Consider the following 12,540-nt stretch of genomic DNA (forward strand, 5'->3'; position numbering starts at 1 on the left):
GCGGTTGTGTCGGGAAGGTGAGCATCATAGAATGCCAATTTAATAGAAGATGGTATTCTTGCATTCAGGGAGTACTTGAGTGGAGGCCCAATGTTCTTCTGCTACCTTAATACTAGACCTATAAATATAGGCACATAGATCTATTTCCCCATCTTCATATATAAATATATTTGCATATGTACATTTCTTTATCTAGACCTCTATGAATGCCCTTTGCCTCCCAATTCTCCCCTCTATTTCCCTTGACTTTTCTCCTGTCCCACTATCATGCTTAGTCCCCACCAGGGTTTCAGCAATTCCTCTTGGTTACATTACCCTTGATCATGCCCTACAGGCCTCCCACGCCCACCTCACCACCAATTTGGATCACTTGTTCCCTTGTCCCTGGGTTTGTTAACACCACTTCCTTCCCCCCACCTCCCCCTCTCCCATGTACCTCTGGAACTGTCGGTCCCGTTGTTTTCTCCTCCAGATTATTCATCCAGCCTATCTTATTTAGACAGACCTGTGGAGATAATACATTTGTTCTCCCTTTTGACCCTTTTTAAATTTCTTCTACTTTTTTATATTTTCTGTTTCTTTTTGATTGAGGGTTTTCTGTTTCATTTTGTTCTTGTTGGGATTTTTGGCTTGCTTGGTTCATATGCTTTTCTCTATATTAAATTCAGGAAAGATAAATTTCTAGACTGAGCAAGTATATTAATAGCTTCATATAAGGGGAATAGAGCATTAATAATAATGAGTAAAATAAAGAAGAAAATTCTTAAGGTTCATGAATGCACACAATTTTAATATTATTAAAGCATTAATTTTTAAAAGCATGAAATTGTCGATTATATGTCAATAAAACTTTTTTTTTTCAGTTGAAGTCGCCAAGGATTTCATCTGGCTTGGACCCAGTCAATGCTCCTGGAAGCAGCAGTCAAGAGACCAAACGATGCATTGCATTGGGTAACTGTTGCACGAGACCTGTTTGATATGTTGAAAAAGTAAGAATGTTACTTTGAGCACTAAGTTGAGCCTCACCCAAACCATGGTATTTTCACTGTCTCATGCATGTGAAAGTTGGGCATTGAGGAAAGAAAGACCAAAGAAGAATTCAAATTCAAGCATTTGAATTGTGGTGCTGGCAAAGAATATTGAAAGCACAAGGAAATGCCAATAGAACAAGCGAATCTGTCTTGGAAGAAGTAGAGCTAGAATGCTCCTTAGATGTGAGGTGGAGAGACCTCATCTTACCTGTGTTGGATGTTATCAGGAGAGATCAGTCCCTGGAGAAGGACATCATTCTTGGTAAAGTAGGGGGGGCGGGCAGTGAAGATGAGGAAGACTCGACGAGGTGAATTAACCTTTGTGCCGCAGCAGTGGGCTCACGCACAGGAATAATTGTGAGAATGCCCGGGACCAGGCGAAGTTTTGCTCTGTGGTGTAGAGGGCCGTTACTTGTTGGAACCAACCCAACACCTAAAAACACCATGTCGCAAAGAGGATGAATCTTGAAAATCTGCAATGTAAAAATAACTAGTTACAGAAGAATTCGCATGAGATGAGTTCATTTGTGTAAAATGTCCAGAACAGCTCGATCTCCAGGGAAACGTCGTGGTTGCCTAGGGCTTGGGGACTGGGAGCCGTGGAGGATGAGGAGTGACAGCCGGATAGTATGGCTGTTGTGAGAGGGGACAGTGAACATGTTCTGAAATTGATGGTGGTGATTTTTGCCCGGTCTTGTGAATATACTAAAAAGATCACATTGACCAACACATTTTGATATCTTGAATATCAGACTTGTTTCTGGGTCTATTTGCCTGCAGGTTTCAAAACCGGCGCCAGTTTTCGCCTCTCAGCTCCAGTTTCTGAGACACAGAACCTGTGTCAGCTACCACCTTTCGCTCTGCTTGCCCCTAAAAATCAAGGTATCTTCATGTAGTGTTAGCCAGCCTGAGATGGAGAAAATGTGCATTGGCTTTTTAAAAGTAGCTTGTGTTGTACTAAAGACTTAGGTCAAGTTGTACTTTGGATCATGCAAAGTAGATGAACTTGGATTTTTCCCCAAGCATCACTTTATCTTTATTAGGAACTGAAAGCAGGCAGTTCCAATTTGTTATCTTAAACAGGGGTCAGAAATTAGTATTCCTGTACAATAAATAAGAAACCCTGATAGCATAGTGGGTTATGTGTTTAACTGCTAACCACAAAGTCAGCTATTCAAGCCTATGGCTGCTCTGCTAGAGAAAAATGTGGTTTTCTGCTCCCATAACGATTTAAAGCCTTAGGAACTCACAGGAGAAGTTCCACTCTGTCCTATATTGTTGCTATGCATAGTAATCAACTGACTAGTAGTGAGTTTGGTGTAATAAATAGAGATTAAAATGTTCTGAAACCCAAAATGGGTCTGTCAGTTCAAACTTCTTACTTAAAATTAAAACATTCCAATCTTGTTATAAGATGGCACAACCTCTCCACTTCTGCATAGAAACTCTTAAAAGTTAGAATTTTTCTTGTAAAGAAGTTTTGGGTCAACCTCACTGCTGAAACATTTAACTTTAGTTATCCACTGACTTAATATATTAGAATGTGTTCTGAAATGTTTACTACTTAATTTGAAGAAGAAAAATTTAAGTCTTCAAAATATGTATGAAAACTGCTTTTAAGACTTACATTTTTCCCCTTTTATTGTTTGAACCATTTTATTGGGGTCGCATACAACTCTTATCACAATCCATCCATCCATCCATTGTGTCAAGCACTTTGTATTGTACATTTGTTGCCATCATCATTCTCAAAACATTTTCTTTCTACTTGAGCCCTTGGTATCAGCTCCTCATTTTCCCCCCTCTTTCCCTTTCCCACCCTCCCTCCCTCCCCCTTTCTCCCTCATGAACCCTTGATAGTTTATAAATTATTATTATTATTATTTCATGTCTTACACTGACCTGTGTCTCCCTTCACCCACTTTTCTGTTGTCCACCCCCCAGGGAGGGGGTTATATGTAGAACCCATTGTGATTGGTTCAAGACTTACATTTTTATCTCTCAAAATTGCCCTCACATCTTCCATACATATGCCTTTTCTATTTTCTTTTTTCTTTTCCACTCTTCGCAAGCAGTGCTCTGGCTTTGCAATGTCTAACTTGTGGTCTCTGGATAGATTGCACAGCCTCCCATAGTAAAAAGAAAAGAGCACTGCAGTCTATGATTTTAACTCACAGTGACTCCATAGGACAGAGAATAACTGTCCCCTTTGGATTTCCAAACCTTTACATCTTTTAAGGGCTGCGGAGTGGCTGGTAGGTTTGAACCACAACCTTATTATGCTTGGCAGCTCAATGCATAACCACCTAGCCACCATGTGCCTATACAGCTTCTTTGGAGAGTCCCTTAAGATCTAATGATTTTTCAAAAAATTTTAACCTGTTTAGTCTTATCCTGTAATTTGTATATCGCAATTCTCATCTTAAAAAAAGGATGATTAATGAATAAATTAGCATAACCTAAGAGCTGAAAATATAGTGTAACACTGTGTCTAAGCCACTGGAGATGATGTGGTCTAACCAATGCAGTTTTCTGAATTTGTGCTCCACATGCCCTCAGGGACAGGCCTACAAACCAAGACACCAAGAAAAAGAATTTTCTTGTTGGGCTGTGTAATCGAATTGTGCTAAAGGGATGTGTGTGTGTATTTTACCTTAGCCTGTTAACTCCCCTACCCCCCACCAAAAGGCACATGAGTATATCTTTTTTTAGGGTCAAGACCCAGTCAGCAGTCTGCGATCACAGTATTATGTCGTTGGTGTCATGGAGTCTGTTCTGACACATAGTGACCTTATGTGTAATAAAACACTGCCTAGTCCACCATCCACACCATTGTTATATTTAAGTCCATTGTTACAACCGCTGTGTCCATCCATCCATCTCATTGAATGTTTTCCTCGTTTTCACTGGCCCATTACCAAGTATGGTGCCCTTTCCAGAGACTTGTACCTCCTCATACATGTCTAAAATAAGTGAGACCAAGTCTTGGCATCCTTGATTGTAAGGAACATTCTGGCTGTACTTCCTCCAAGCCAGTTTTATTTGTTCTTCTGATAGTCCACAGTATTTTCAATATTCTCCAATATCGTAATTCAAATGCATCAATTCTTCTGTGACCTTCTTTATTCATTGCCCAACTTTTACTTGCATATGAGTCAAGTGTTGGGAATACTCAGTGTCACAATGTAGATTAGACGCACCTTCATCTTCCAGTGGCGTCTTGCTTGTCAATAATATAAGGAGGACTTGTGCGACAGATTTGCTCAATGCACTATGTTGATTTCGTGACTGCTGCTGCCACGAGCATTGATTATGCAGATGAGAAAAACTGAAATCCTTGACAACTGAAATTTGTCTCTACTGGTCCACTGTGAGGATTTTGATTTTCTTTACATTGAGCTGTGATCCATACTGAAGGCTGCAGTCTTACATTTTCATTAGCAAGTGCTGTAGATCCAGGCTCATGCTATAAGGAAAGAAAAAGAAATAGAATGTTTAAGGATTGGAAGAGATGGAGAAAAAAAGAAAACCATTCTTTTGCAGGATAACTACATAAATAATCCAACAGTCAACAAATTATTCTATTAATAGGTTTAACAAGTTTACCAGTATAAGAATTATGAAACTCCAAAGCATATCACTTCATAATAGCAACAAAAAAATTATAAAAGTATCAAAGAGTCAACCAAGAATATACATGATCTAATTGATAAAAAGTTGAAAACTCTATTAAACTTTATTAAAGATGTATGAATTAAACTTATTAAAGTGATGTAAGAATCATTCCATACACCTGTTAGTGATAGCTGTACAACATGATTGGTGTAATAATTAGTTTCACTGAATTGTACATATAAAAGAGTCAATTGGAAAATGGTCCGTTAAATCAAGTTTGCAACAAAGATGACAACATAATGGTGAACATTCTTTATTTAATCTGAGAATTCAATATAATTTCAATTAAAATCCTAATTATATCTTTATAACATTTTAATTATAATTTGTGTGAAAATTTACAGAGCAAATATGCTCATCAAATGTCTTAGACTGGGTTCACTAGAGAAACAAAACCAGTCACACTTATATATGTATATGTAGAGAGAAATCTATACAAAGAAAATGGTCTACCCCATTATAGAGGTAGCAACTCCAAATCCACGCACATTCTGAATCCATGAGTTGGATGTTAGGCTGGAGGCTTCCCCTGACTTGTGTAGTTGTGTGGCTGATGAACCCAAGATTGGCATGAAGACTACACAAATGTGTGGCTGCAGAGGTAAATAAATCTAAAGTCAGTTGTTCAGATGGCAGGCTATTGGTTACTCTCAAGACCAGCTGGCAATATGGCAGGCCATTGGCTCAAATCCAAAGAACCAGAGGTTGATGAGCCACATGCAGAATCTAGACCCAGCAAAAAGCAATCAAGCTTTCTTTCAGTTGATTGTATCAGGGCTGTGGCTTATGTAGGATGTTGGATCCCACTATAATCTTCTTACAACTAGTTGGCAGGTCATGAGGAATTAGTAGGTTTTAATTACCAAACCACTGAAAATCCTGGCCCAGCCACATTGATACAAAATACTTCACAAATAATCCAAGAAGCTGACCTATATAAAGAGCAACACAGTGAAAACAACAACACAGTGTCAGGATTGAAAGAAGACCAGTCTGCAATAAGCAGATGACACAACCTTGCTTGTGAAAGTGAAGAGGACGTGAAACCTTTACTGATGAAGGTCGGAGCCTAGTGTGGATTACACCTAAACAAAAAGCTCATTCCTGAACCAATAGCAACATCTTGAAAAACAAGTGTTTTTTTTTTAATGAAGTTGTCAAGGATTATATTTTACAAAACGCATGTGGCAATGTTCCCAAATCATTGAAGTGTTGTAACAAATTTATGGAACTGCTGCACCACATAAAACAAGTTTTAAGGTGGATTAAGCATTATAAAGATAGTCTGGAAGACTTCCATGGAAAATCAACAAATCAAGACACTGGCTGTCCAGAAACTCATGAAAGAATACCATAGATTTATCATCAGCAATAAGTAGTGAAGTTGGGATCTCACATGATTCTACATTGTCCATTTTAAGTGAACTTCTTGACCTCCACAAGCTTTCAACGTGATAGGTCTGAAAGCTTTGCACAAAGATTAGCTAGCTCAAAGAGCTAATCATTGCATTAGTCTTTTAAGCAAAACGGGAGCTAATGAAAACGATTTTATGGAATGAATTCTATCTGGGAATGACTTTGGATTTGCCAGTAAGATCTACATACCTAGGTCCACTCAAAACAGTGGCCCTCAAGGGTGTCTGTGGGACCAACCAGCTGAGAAGTTCATGATGACATTTTGTTTAGAAATTCCAAGAGGGTCATCTTGATTTTGTCAAAGGACACAGGGCAATTACAGGGGTGTATTATGAAAAATCTTTGAGAAAATAGAAAGAGGCATCAATGACAAAAAGTACAAGAACATTGGCCCAAGCAGTATTTTTTTTTATCAGGACAATACATGTGCCCCTTGTTAGAGGGCAACAGGGGCTGACCTATTAGCTTGTCTTTGGGGAAGCTTAACCATGCCACCCTAAAGCCCCAGTCTTACCCCTCAGACTTCCTTTATTCTCCAAACAAAGAATGTGTAAGGACATAATTTGAATCCCTCAAGGATGCCATTTTAACATGGTGTAAGTCAAAAGCACTGGCTTCTTCAAGGGGGGGGAGTTGTAGAGAGAAGGAAACACTGCCTTCAGAAGCATGTACACCTGGTAGAGAATCTGTCAAGAAATCTTAGCTTCAGAATTTGATATTTTTGTTTACTAAAGGTTTCTATGATTTTTGTAACAACACATTTTTTACTTCACTTCACAAGTTGGCTGAACCCTTACAAAAGTGGTTAACAGACTGTGTGTCAAGAATAGTTTGGATATTTCACTTTATATCCTCCAGCAAATTAAATACTAATACTGTGAGGAGGGGCCCAAAGGAGAAATAAAGGTAGATTTCAGCAGTTAAACTTAATAAACTAACCAGAACAAATAAGAAGTTAAATGTTTATCTGTAAAGGAAAAAATACAGTAAAATTTAACAATGTGATACCAAAAACAGGTCTCATTTGCTTATATTGTTTTGCCTTCCATAGAAAAAATGAGAATGATGTGCTTATAAGTAATCTTTCTTTACAGGTAAGGATTGATTAAACTAGTCAATCAATCCTCATTTTTCAAATCAAACAAAGTGCATTCAGCAAAGAGCATCAGCCCATTGTCCAATTCCTTACCATCTAAAGTACTCTTAAAATATCTTTGATCTCTGATTTCAAAATACGTTGCTTTATTTACTAATCTGTTGGCAAAAAGCAGAGTTATGCAGTTTAAATTCTGACCATTAACATAATCAAGAAGCTAATCTCTGAGATAGATATTGAATCAGTTTGTGGATCTGAAAAATGAACTTCAAATGAATTTCCTAAGAGGTCAGTGTGTATTTAGTAAATTGACTCAATATGATATTGTTGATCACAGTGGTAGATTATATAAATTTGCCAGAGGCCAAAAAATCATCTGACACATTGTTCAGATTCTCCTTTTTACTGCCTGGAGATGTCATTTTCTTTTTCCTATTTGGCTGAGATGAAGGCCAAGCCACACCTAGCTTCTAGAGCAGTGGTTCTCAACCTGTGGGTCGCAACCCCTTTGGGGGTCGAATGACCCTTTCACAGGAATCGCCCGATTCATAACAGTAGCAAAATAACAGTGAGGAAGTAGCAACGAAAATAATTTTATGGTTGGGGGTCACCACAACATGAGGAACTGTATTAAAGGGTCGCAGCATGAGGCAGGTTGAGAACCACTGTAGAGTAATTGTCTGGAATAAGGTCTTTGTGGAGAGAGGAGCCCTGGAGGCGCTGGACTGCTAACCAGTGTGTGGTTCAAATCCAGCTGCCTCCGAGAGTGGAAGAGAAGGCTGCTGTCAGCTACCATGGGGATTGACAGCCTTGGAAACCCTATCTATGAGTCAGATTTGACTTGGTTGCAGCGGGTTACAGTTTGTTTTGTTTATTTGTTTAAATGACGGCATTTGAGGTCTCTTATAAGAAGGAGGCGTGCTGATGGTGCCGTGGTTAAAGCTTCAGGCTGCTCCCTGAAAGCTGGTTGGCTCAAACTCACCAGTCTCTCCACCAGAGAAAGATCTAGTAGTCTACTTCTATAAAAATGACAGCTTTGGAAACACAATGGGGCAATTCTACTCTGTCCTATAGAATCCCTAGAGTGAAAAAAAAAAAAAAAAGAATCCCTAGAGTCAGAATAGACTAAACTACAATGTTGTTGTTGTTGTGCCATCGAATCCGTTTGGACCCATAGTGACTTTATGTCCAACAGAATGAAACACTGGCCGGTCCTGCATCCTCACAATTGTTTCTATGCTGGAGCCCATTGGTGCAGCCACTGTGTCCATCCATCTCCTTGAGGCCTTCCTCTTTCTCTTTTGTTTCTTTAAATCATTTTTCTGGGGGGCGGGGGGCTTCTTACAACTCTTATCACAATCCATCCATCCATTGTGTCAAGCACATTTGTACATATGCTACCATCATCATTCTCAAAACATTTTCTTTCTACTTGACCCCTTGGTATCAGAAACCTCTTCCCACCCTTTGGGGCCTTCTTCTTTCTCACAGCCCTTCCACTTTACCAAGCACGATGTCTTTCTCCAGGCACTGGTCTGCAATGGGTTACAAGAATTTGAACCTGCATGATATTCTCATATTGTATAAACTTTTAAAGATTATTGGCAATATGCTATGAGCGGGTCCATGTTAATGCTTTTAGAACAATGTCAACATAGTGTAAGCCTGGAGTGAATGTTAGGGGAGTGGACCAAAAGGAAAACAAGTGCTGTGAGATGATTCCCATTCATGACAGGCCCATGTGTGTCAAAGAAGCACTATTTACCAGCGGCTTCCTTCCTTCTTTCCTTTTTAGAGATTGTCATTTGGGTGAAAGTTTGCATAGTGGATTGAACTGTGTCCCCCAAAATATGTATCACCCGAGGGGGAAGGTAGAGAGAGGAGGGGAGGAAGAGGGACCTGATCACAATGATTGACACATAATCATTATTACCACCACCTTCCCCAGGGAGATGAACAACAGAAACCACGGGGGAAGGAAGACAGCGGTCAGTGTAAGATATGAAAATAATTTATAATTTATTGAGTGGGACACATCCTGGCCCATAAAGCCCCGAGGACAATATTCCTGCTCAAAGCAGCCAATGCACAGAGAGGACCATAGGGCTGTCCCCACCACAAAACACGACATCCCTCACTGAACCATAGCACCACAGAGGACAACACTGGAGACACACAGCAGGAATTGTGCCCCATGTGACCCCATTACACTGGGGCGAAACACGAAGGGCATGCAACAGAGCAGCAAGGGGAGCAAAACAATGAAGTCCCCGAGAATACCAAAAATAAACTTTGGGGACAGTGTGGCACCCCATCAGACTCGACTGGAAAACTCTCCTAAAGATTAAAAACAAAAACAACAACAAAAACAGACTTGGAACTATTTATAGGCTTTTCCCTTTTTTGTCATTGGTTTTCTTTTTGTTATTTTGTTTTGTTTAGTCTTCCTTTGTTGTCTTGTTTTTGCGCTTATTATTGTCTCTGCATGTGTATCTAGATAAGATAGGTGGGATAAACAATTTGGAGGTGAAAACAATGGGAGAGATGGTTGGGGGGGGAATTAGGGGGGGTTGGGAAACCGGAGAGAGGGATATGGAGAAAGGAAGTGGGGTGATCAACCAACCCAGGGACAAGGGAACAACAAATGAACTAAAATCGATGGAGTAAATGCCTGGTGGAACTTAATCAAGGGCAATGTAACCACGAGGAATTACTGAAACCCAAATGAAGGCCGAACATGATAGTGGGACAAGGGGAAAGGAAAAGGAAATAGAGGAAAGAACTAGGAGGCAAAGGGCACTTATAGAGGTCTAAATACAAGCATGTACATATGTAAATATATTTATATATAACAATAGGGAAATATATCAATGTATATATATTTATATGTTAAGTATTAAGGTAGCAGATGGACATTGGGCCTTGACTCAAGTACTCCATCAATGCAAGAACACTTTGTTCTAATAATCCGGCATTCTGTGATGCTCACCTTCCCCACACCATCACTGAAGACAAAATGGGTGCATCAGTAAATGTGGTGAAGAAAGCTGATGGTGCCCAGCTATGGAAAGATACAGCATCTGGGATCTTAAAGGCTTGAAGTTAGACAAGCGGCATCTAGTTGAGAAGCAACAGAATCCACGTGGAAGAAGCACACCAGCCTATGTGATCATGAGGTGTCGATGGGATTAGGTATCAGGCATCAAAGACCCAGAACAAAAAATCATATCAATGTGAATGAGGGAGAGTGTGGAGTGGAGACCCCAAGCCCATCTGTAGACAATTGGACATCCTCTTACAGAAGGGTCACAAGAAGGAGACGAGTCAGTGAGGATGCAGTATAGCACCGATGAAACACAACTTTCCTCTAGTTCTTTAATGCTTCCTCCCTCCCACTATCATAACTCCAATTCTACCTTACAAATCTGACTAGACCAGAGTATGTATTCTGCTACAGATATGAGCTCACAACAGAGGGAATCCAGGACAGATAAAACCCTCAGGACCAATAATGAGAATAGATACCAAGAGGATAAGGGGAAGGTGGGAGGAGAAAGGGGGAATAGATCACAATGATCTATATATAACCCCTTTCTAGGGGGATGGGCAACAGAAAAGTGGGTGAAGGGACACAGTGGTTGGTGTAAGATGTGGGGAGGGGAATTATAAATTTATAAATTATCAAGGGTTCATGAAGGAGGGTGGAGGAGGAGGAAAATGAGCGATATCAAGGGCTCAAACAAAATAGATGTTTTGAAAATAATGATGGCAACATATGTACAAATATGCTTGATACAATTGATATATGGATTATTATAAGAGCTGTAAGAGCCCCCAGTAAAAATCTTTTTTTAAAAAGTCATGGTGGGGAGGAGGGGAAGAAGGGGGAACTGATGGACACACAACCACACACACCCCTCCAAGGGAAAGAACAACAGAAACCATGGGGGAAGGGAGACAGTGGTCCGTGTGAGAGATGGAAATAAAAATAATTTATAATCTATCAATGGGTCATGACGGGGAGGGGGAAGGGAAAAAAGCTGATACCAAGGGCTCGATAGAAAGTAACTGTCTAGAAAAGAATGATGGCAACATATGTACAAATATACCTGATATAATTGATGTATAGATTGTAATAAGCATTGTAAGAGCCCTCAATAAAATGATTAAATATAAAATAAAAGAAAGATGAAAAAATGTTTTTAAAGAAAAATGAAATAATAATCTCAATATATTCCCTGTTTATCAGGATATTATCTATTAGTTCAATTGTGAGGATTTTTTTTCCCTTTACTTTGAGTTACAACCTATACTGAAGGTTATAGTGTTTTATCTTCATTGGTAAATGCTTCAAATCCTGTTCACCTCTAGCAAGAAAAGTTGTGTCATCTGAATATTACAGGTTGTTAATGAACCATTTTCCATTGGAAAGATTAGCATTCTCATAATATGAATTCTTCCAATCCAGATACATGATGATTTCTTGAATTTACTTCCTTCTTAATAAATATGTAAATGAAGTTAAAATTCATATAGTAACTACAGTTAAAGTCCCTTTGATATCCTCACCCTCAAAGTCATTCTGTTTAAATTCTAGAAATAAATTATATTTATATATATTTGATAACTTGATTTTTAAATATTTGGATGCTTAATATTCCCTGTATATGTAGGTTCTGTGTATTTTTGTTAAGCTTATATATGTTATTTTATCTATTACATTTGAAAATGGCATATTTTATGTCCTATTTTAGAGATAATTACTCTACTGGGATAAGCATTCTTGATTTGAGAATATGTATCTTATATCCTGCCCCATGACTTGTTTTTGATGATTAAATCTAATGTGAGATTTTAAAAATTAAAATATTCATATATATAATATGTTTACATATCAAACAGAGTTGATAGTAAATGTTCAAGAAATATATATTTATTGATTGACATAAATTATATATATATGTATGTGTATATATGAATATATTATATATATACGATATATATAACCTGGATTGTGTCATAATGGTCAGTGGTTTGGCACTTATATAATGATGTGATGTGGCAGTTATGTAATGATTCCCCATGATGTGATCTGATTTGATAAGCCAATAAAAGGATTAAGGGTGGGATACAAACCCTTAATCTGATCACAGCCCTGATCCCTTGTAAACAGAGTTTCCCTAGGGTGTGGCGTTCAATCCCTTTGATCTTAAAACAGATAAAAGAGAGAAAAGTAAGGAGAGAGTGGGACCTGCTACCACCAAGAAAGAGAAGCCAAGAGTAGTGTGTCCCTTTGGCCGGGGCTGGGTGGTGGGGGTGGTG

The sequence above is a fragment of the Echinops telfairi genome, unplaced genomic scaffold (genome assembly GCF_000313985.2).
Source record: "Echinops telfairi isolate 266 unplaced genomic scaffold, ASM31398v2 ScPeMD7_18;HRSCAF=68, whole genome shotgun sequence".
Taxonomy (NCBI): domain Eukaryota; kingdom Metazoa; phylum Chordata; class Mammalia; order Afrosoricida; family Tenrecidae; genus Echinops; species Echinops telfairi.